A 7320-nucleotide genomic window follows, 5' to 3' on the forward strand; every position below is an offset into this window, starting at 1 on the left:
GTATTAACAATGGTATGATAGAAAAGATAGTATTTAGTTTGGTGGGAAAACACCAAGGGAAGTAGTGATAAAGAAAATTATTCTGAAATCCTTTAGAGAAAGAAAAATTACTTTAATTCTGAGATGAAAACAAAAGTACCCCCTTTGACTTCATCTGCAAAATTTTGTCACATTTTCCCCCTGACTATTCCTCCTTTACATGATAAATTTATTGCTGATTTTGTTTCTTCAATATTCTTCATTTTTCCATCCCCAAATATATCTAATTTAATTACCAGGCTAAATAGGTTATCTATGTCTGTTCCAATGATGCTTATGTGTTTTTTTTTAATTTTTTCTCCTCAGATCACTCAAAAATCCACTTTTCTGTCCCAATATCTGGGTTGACTAAATGATTCTATGATCACTGAACTCAGTTGTTCTAGAGAAACAAAGCTTTTTCTCATTTTTCTTTGTTCTTTTCTCTACTTATGGTTCATCCTAGGATACCTTTTCATTTGCTTTGGGTAATTTTTGACTCTCATTTAGAGTCCTGCATGTACTTCCTGCTGACCAACCTGTCCCTCACTGATGGGTGCCTTTCCTCTACTACTATCCCCCAAGAAATCATAACCGTTTCAAATGAATACAAAGTGATTTCTTTCCAAGGTCACATAACACAGACATGCTTCATCCATGTCTGGGGAGACATGAAGATGATGTAACTCATAGTCATGGCATTTGACAGATGGGTACCAATATGTAAGCCTCTCCGTTACTTGAAAATCATGAATCCTAAAATATGTTTCATTTGTAATCACTGGCTAGGTGAGAAGGGTGACCCAGTCTTTGCTTCAATTTGGTTTTGCTACAAGATTGCTTTTCTGTGTGCCTAATAAAATAGTTTTATTGTGATTTTTTTCAAGATCTTACAACTTTCATTCACAGATGGGGTCAAGTGTAAATTTGTTGTTGCAGCCAACAGTGGCTTCAGGACCATGGGCACCTTCATCCTGCTTCTCCTTTCCCATGTCTTTATTTTGCTCACTATCTGGGAATGTTCCTCGGGTAACTATGCAAAACTTTTGTCACTTTATTAGCTCACATCACACTGAATATTTTTGTTTTTCATTACGCACATAATTCTCTGTCTGGCCTTCTACCCCCACCCCCCCGCCATCACCTGATAAAAACTCATTTATTGTTTCCTTTGCTAACATAACCCAAAATAAGAGGCCTTATTCCATGTTTTGTTGACCATGTCTCTTTCAACAATGGCTATAGCTCAGCTCTTTTAATGAGAAAAGACCATGACCAAGAACTTATGAAAAGATCTCATCTCTGCCACTCACACCTCCTTCATTCATGAGTCCATCATGCAGGCACTGAAGTGAAAGAGTCAGATTATCAACCATGTAATCCAACACTCCTCCTGAAATAAAACAAGATGAGAAATATTAATAAGTAATTGTCATTCATCCTGCTTTTTTTCCAACTAATGTACCAATTATATAGCATATCAAATTGTAATTACCAATTATATAGCATATCAAATTGTAATTATTTTAAACGGCAATCCTTAGTTGTGCAGAAGTTTTAAAACTGCCCCACACATAAAAACTAATTATAAGAACAAATATTATGAACAAAAATCACTCTATAACTCCTAGCAAAGTTCTAGATTGATTGCTATTTTGCCTTTCTTAAACACATAAAATAGAAAAGTTAACTCATATGCTATGGAATGGAGAAAAGAAATATCACACTCAAAAATGAATCTAGCAATTAGGAAGGAAATTCTGTACTATTGAATGTATGCTCAACGGTGGGCCCTTAAATTATGCTCAATAAAGAAACAATGATTATAATAATAATGAACTCCTAGAAAGAGAGATAAATTTTGTCTCCTGAGTGAGGTATATTTTCAAAACAAAAGAGAATAAATTCATATACTGTGAAAGATAATTAACTTTTGAACAAATAAAAAGTTGGATTTTTTTACACAAACACAAATTGGATGTGTATATTCCAAAGTAAATTAATTGGCCCAAAATATTTGAAATTTCATCATGAAATACCTTTTTAAAATTATGAAAAATTTATAAATTTCACCTTTAATGATATTCTGTGTACCAAGCACTCTTCCTGATGTTATGAATAAACTATCTTTATGAAGGGTATATTCTAGTACATAGCACTTGTTATACAATAGTCTTGTTATAGAATACTTTCATTATTGCATATAATATATTATATTGTTATTATAACAATAGCTGTAGTATAAGTAGCCCATTAGCAGGAGGAATTAACAGAAACTGTCCCTGGGGAAGCACAGAAATTAGAATTCCTTAGGGGAAAAATAGAAAATTCAAATATTTCATTCAACAGCTGCTGAATACACATTCTTTTCATTAACATATACAAAATAGATCACATGATAGGCCACAAAAGAAGTCTCAATAATTTCTTTTCTGACAACAAAGCAATACATCTGGGGATCAATAATAAGAAACACATTGGAAACCACAAATTCATTAAAATTAAACAATTTACTTCTGAAAAACCAAAAGATCAAGTAATGAATGAAGAAAGAGATTTAAAAACTCCAGAAAAAAGTTAAAATGGAGACATAACATAGCAAAACAACAAAAGTACTACTTTTTAGAGTAATCATTGCTCATATCAAAAACAAGTATAAAGATTTCAAATAGGGGCTGAGGATGTGGCTCAAGCAGTATCGCACTCGCTTGGCATGCGTGTGGCCCGGGTTCGATCCTCAGCACCACATACAAACAAAGATGTTGTGTCTGCCAAAAACTAAAAAATAAATATTAAAAAAAATTCTCTCTCTCTCTCTCTCTCTCTCTCTCTCTCTCTCTCTCTCTCTCTCTCTTAAAAAATGTATAAAAAAGATTTCAAATAAAGAACATATCACTGTTATCAAAGAACTAGAAAACAAGAATGTACTAAACCCAAAATTAGTATAAGGAAAGAAGTAATAAATATCAGAGCAGAATAAAGATCTTAAAAAATACACAGAAACAAAAAAACAAAGAATTGATAAATAAACAAAATACACAAACTTTTAGCTAGATAAAGAAAAGAACAGAGAATAATCAAATAAATAAAATTAGAAATAAAAAGGAACACATTTTAACTGACATCACAGAAATACAAAAGATCATTAGAAATTATTATGAACAACAATATGCCAACAAATCTGATAATCTAGAAAAGATGAGAAAATTCCCAGACACATACTTTACTCAGATTGAATCATAAAGAAAATAAAAAAACTTTAATAGACCAATAATAATAAATAAGACTGAATCAATAATAAAAAGTTTCCCATCAAAGAAAATCTCAGAATCAGATGAACTCACTACTCAATTCTACCAACATTTTAATTAGAACAAATACCAATTTTTCTTAAGTTACTCCAAAACATGAAAGAGGAATGAATTCTTCCAAAACTAAAAACATTCTATGAAGCCAGTATTCCCCTAATACCAGACCAGGAAACGAAAGAAAGAAAGAAAGGAAGGAAGGAAGGAAGGAAGGAAGGAAGGAAGGAAGGGGGAGGGAGGGAGGGAGGGAGGGAGGGAGGGGAAAAGAAAGAAAACTACAACCCAATATCCTTCATGAACATACTTGCAAAAATCTTCAACAAAATAGAAAACTTAATCCAACAGCACATTAAACAGATTATTAACCATGATCAAACTGGATTCATCCCAGGAATGCAAGAATGGTTGGATCACATAAATTAGTAAACCATATCAACAGAATGATGGCAAAACAATACAGTTATTACTACAGAAAAGGCATTCAATAAAAATTTAACATCCCTTCATAATGAAAAACACTGGACAAATTAGGTATGGAATGTATCTCCACATAATAAAGGCCATTTATAGAAAGACAACACTTAACATTACACTGAGTGGTGAAAAGTTGAAAGCATTCTCTCTGAGATATAGAAAAAGATAAGCATACCAACTTTTACCACTTTCATTCAACATAACCCTAGCCAGAAAAGCCATACAAGAGAAAGAAATAAAGCAGGCATCCGAATTGGAAAAGAAGTCAAGTCACCACAATTTGTAGATGACATGATCTTATATATTAAACCTTAAAAACTTCACCAAAAGACTAAGGGACCTAATAAATGAATTCAGCAAAGAATACAAAATCAACATACAAAAATCAGAAGTGTGGCTATATGTCAATAGCAAATTACTTGATGTGGAAATCAAGCAATCAATACCAGGGGCTGGGGTTGTGGCTCAGTGGTATAGCATTTGCAGAGCACATGTGAGGCCCTGGGTTTGATCCTCAGCACCACATAAAAATGAATAAAAAAAAATAAAGGTATTGTGTCCATCTACAACTAAATGGTATTGAATGGTATTGATTATTTTAAAAAATAATCAATACCATTCAACAAAATAATTAAAAGATCTCTACAATATAAATTATCAAAAAATGATGAAAGAAATTGAAGAGAACACAAAACTTTGCAAGATATCCTGTGTTCAAAGATTGGAAGAATCAACATGGTTCAAGTATATCTATTACCAAAGTGATTTATAAATTCAATGCAATCCCTATCAAAATATCAATGACATTCTTCAAAAATATCTCTGATCTTTTCATTGATTATAATATCATTTCTTTTCCCAAATTCATGATACAGATATTTTTAACTTATATCATGGAGTTGACATGGTGTTGCGCAATGCCTATGGCATGACTGGGATACTACAAACTGTAATCCCTTTCATCATGAGCCCCAAAATGTGTGTATCTTTTGTAGCATCAATATGGACATTGGGGATAATCCATACTGTATATCTGTTTGGTTTTGCTATAAACTTTCCCTTTTGTGAATCTAAAAGGAAGATGATATTTTACTGTGATTTTTCTTGGGCCATAAAACTTGCTTATGTAGACATTTACAGGCAGTGTTTGTATCACTGCTAACAATGGGCTTATATCCATGGCTACCTTCTTATTTTTAATTATAAGCTATGTCTTTATTTTGATCACCATCTGGACACATTCTTCAGGAAACTTCACCAGAGCATTTATCACATTGTCAGTTCACATCACATTAGTGATTTGGTTTTTATACCGTGAATATTTCTCTATGTGGAGACATTCCTAATAGCTCAAGATAAGTATTCATTTTGGACGTTGCTATTACCCGTCTCTTAAAAATCTAGAGTACAAGGTTATTCAGTTTCACCAAGAACAGTGAGAACCATGTGACTATTTTCATTAGTATGATAAGAACCACTACATGGGGAGATAGTTCGTCAAAGGTCCACCTATAGAAATTGATTTTTAAGTCAAAGGTGACTTCAATTTGCCAATCACAGAGGATAATTTTGTATATTTTCATTGAGAAGAGTGATAGGAAGATAAAACAGCTGATTTGCCAGATTAAAATTGATATTTACACATCATTTTCCTGATAACATTTTCTGGGACATACTAATTGTAATTACTTTTAGTTGGTAATAAATACCTGAAACTAATATATCTTATAATAAGCTTATGAACCAAATATATAACATGTGAGAGTAAATAAATTATAAACCAGCAAAACATTTTTAAATTTCTATTTTAATTTTAGTTTAAAATAGGATAAGAGGAAGATCAACCATATATTATCTATATAACACCTTGAATTCAGATTTATTTCATCTTGAACTTTGTTGTTTTGGATGCTATTCCATATTTGTGTTCATATTTGAGTGATTACAGATAAAGAATGAATTCTTTATCAACACTTTAGGTAGAAAAAGTGTTTTTGCAATATTTTTCTCCCTCTCTCTTATTCTTAAAATTAGAAACTTCCAATATTCAATCATCCCAGTTTATTCTAAAAATATTTACAGTCATATAATCACCCAAGTATGTGACCCTTATATTGGAGGTCCCGATTTCCTTTTCTGTGATTTCCTGTTCCTTGTAGTTTTATATCTGTGGTTGACATTTTGGAGCAAAATTAAACCAAAAATGGTGAGACATATTCAGTTTTAATTTAGAATTTCTACATTTGGAATAAAAACTTTATTGAAGTTATGCATACTTTTTTCATATATTGTTTCTATTACTTTGTCAATGAAAATTACTCAATTAAAAAAAAACAAATACTATGTTATTTTATACTGATTTTCCAGGAAACATCCAAAAATAATCTCTGGGTTTTTTTCTGTGTAAATAAATCAATGATAACTCTTTCTACTTTTTTTCCTTATTTACATGTATGGTACTTTCATCTCTTAATCATTGCTTACATTCCCCTCCATCAGTACTCTACCAGTCTTCTGGAACACCAGTCTTCTGGTTTTTCACTGGCAATTCCTTCCCAGTGTCCTTTGTGGAGTTTCCTTTATCTGGTCCACTACCAATCCTGATATTTCTCAGAATTTCATCTTTGGCCTGTTTTTACTTGTAATCTGTCCCTAGGTGTTTATCCATTCCCATGACTTTAATTACCACCTGAACACTAGGGGCTCCCAAACAGGTTTCTATTTCTTGGGTTCTTAATCCACAAATCTAAGTACCTACTTACCTGGATGTCTCATAGGCACCTTCCACTCAACAGGTATAAAACTAAACTAGCCATCTCCTTCTCAAGCCTGCTCTTCTTTCAGTTTCTCCCATCACAATAAGTGGCACCAAATTTTACCTAGTTGCACAAACCAAAATCTGGAAATAATGATGGATCCCCCTGAATGCTAATTAGTCAATAAATCATCAAATCCTATTAAATCTACTTTCTGAACATCCCTTAAATAGGTCTCCTTGTGTTCATCTGCAATACTGCCATTCTTGTCTAAAATTTCACATGTCATTTGTGGAAAAGAATATTATAATCTCTAAAGTCTTCCTGCTTCCAATCTTGTTTTCCTAAATTTCCATTATCAACACTGAAGTAATTAGAGACTTTTTAAACTGAAGCATATGAGCCTTTTGCTAAAGACTTATATCAAAATACAAACTGCTTTTCAGGAGTTTATAGACTCAGCTTTCATCCCCATTTTCCAGCTTCAGAGAACAACATACAGTCTCCCTGCAATTACAGAGCAACTTAGATTTTCCCTTACTTGCTCAAAAACTTCAAACTCTCTTCTCTGAGGCTTATACATACTAATAATTCTGTAGGAAACATCTGTCCTCCTGTTTTGCCTATTGACACCTCTTCATTCTTCAGATCAACAGTTTCATCATTTTACTAGGGAAGGCTTCCCTAAACCTGAGTTCAGGTGAGCTATTCTCATTGTGTATTACTCTATCACTCACTGTAATCACTTTTGTAACATTAATCTT

General features: G+C 32.5%; 1 pseudogene; it reads left to right on the forward strand.

Annotated features, from left to right (window-relative positions):
- The first annotated feature begins 399 nt into the window (after positions 1–399).
- Positions 400–1094, forward strand: LOC124104058 (olfactory receptor 4F21-like; annotated as a pseudogene).
- Positions 1095–7320: the final 6226 nt, after the last annotated feature.

The sequence above is a fragment of the Marmota monax genome, unplaced genomic scaffold (genome assembly GCF_021218885.2).
Source record: "Marmota monax isolate L192 unplaced genomic scaffold, Marmota_monax_Labrador192_F-V1.1 WCK01_AAM20220418_F8-fsc00001, whole genome shotgun sequence".
NCBI classification, from domain to species: domain Eukaryota; kingdom Metazoa; phylum Chordata; class Mammalia; order Rodentia; family Sciuridae; genus Marmota; species Marmota monax.